The sequence below is a fragment of the Stegostoma tigrinum genome, unplaced genomic scaffold (genome assembly GCF_030684315.1).
Source record: "Stegostoma tigrinum isolate sSteTig4 unplaced genomic scaffold, sSteTig4.hap1 scaffold_66, whole genome shotgun sequence".
Classification (NCBI taxonomy): domain Eukaryota; kingdom Metazoa; phylum Chordata; class Chondrichthyes; order Orectolobiformes; family Stegostomatidae; genus Stegostoma; species Stegostoma tigrinum.
Genome location: NW_026728600.1, coordinates 1,626,228 through 1,627,114, shown reverse-complemented (window position 1 = coordinate 1,627,114; position 887 = coordinate 1,626,228).

Genomic DNA, 887 nt, shown 5'->3' with positions numbered 1-887 from the left:
GTCCTATTCACCACCCTATTCAACCTTTTCGCCAGATCACTGGACCCGACCCTGTTCAGGCCCCAGTCCGTCCCAGCGACATAGATCCCTCCTGTCCCAGAACTGATGCCAGTGGTCCATTGAAAGGAAACTCTCTCTCACACACCACCCTTTTAGCCACGTTTTTACTTCCCTGATCCTCGCCTCCCTATGTCAATTTGCACGTGACTTGGGAAGTAATGCAGAGATTATGACCATTGAAGACCTGTTGTTTCTTTTTAAATTTTGTTCCTAGCTTTTGATAATCCCAAAACACTTATTTTTCCTAGTCCTGCCTATGTTGTTGGTGCCAACGTGGGCCGTTACATCTGGATCCTCCCCCTCCCTCTCTAGTATCGTCTCAAGTTAGTCAGAACTGTCTCGCACCCTGGCACCGGGCAGGCAACACACCATGGGAGATTTTCTATCCTGCTCGCAAAGGATACTATCTATCCCCCTGATGATGGAACCCCCTACAAATACAATCAGCCTTTTTGCTCCCCTCTCTTGAATGGCCTCCTGGGCCATGATGCCGTGCTCAGTTGACTCATCCTTCCTGCAGCCCTGTTCGTCATCCACGCAGGGAGAAGGTGTGTCAAACCTGCGGAACAATGTTAAGGGCTGCGGCTCCTGTGTTCCTGTCTGGAGGGTCCCTCTACCTGCCTCACTCGCAGTCACACACTGCTGTCCCTGCCGCCGATCAAGTTAACATTAGTAAATTTACCAGGTGTGACTGCCTCTTGGAACACAGTATCCAGGTATCTCTCCCCATCCTGGGTTTGCCGCAGAGTTTGGATTTCGGATTCCGGCTCATCAACTTTGAGCCGGAGTTCCACAAGCAGCCAACACTTGCTGCAGATGTGGGCACT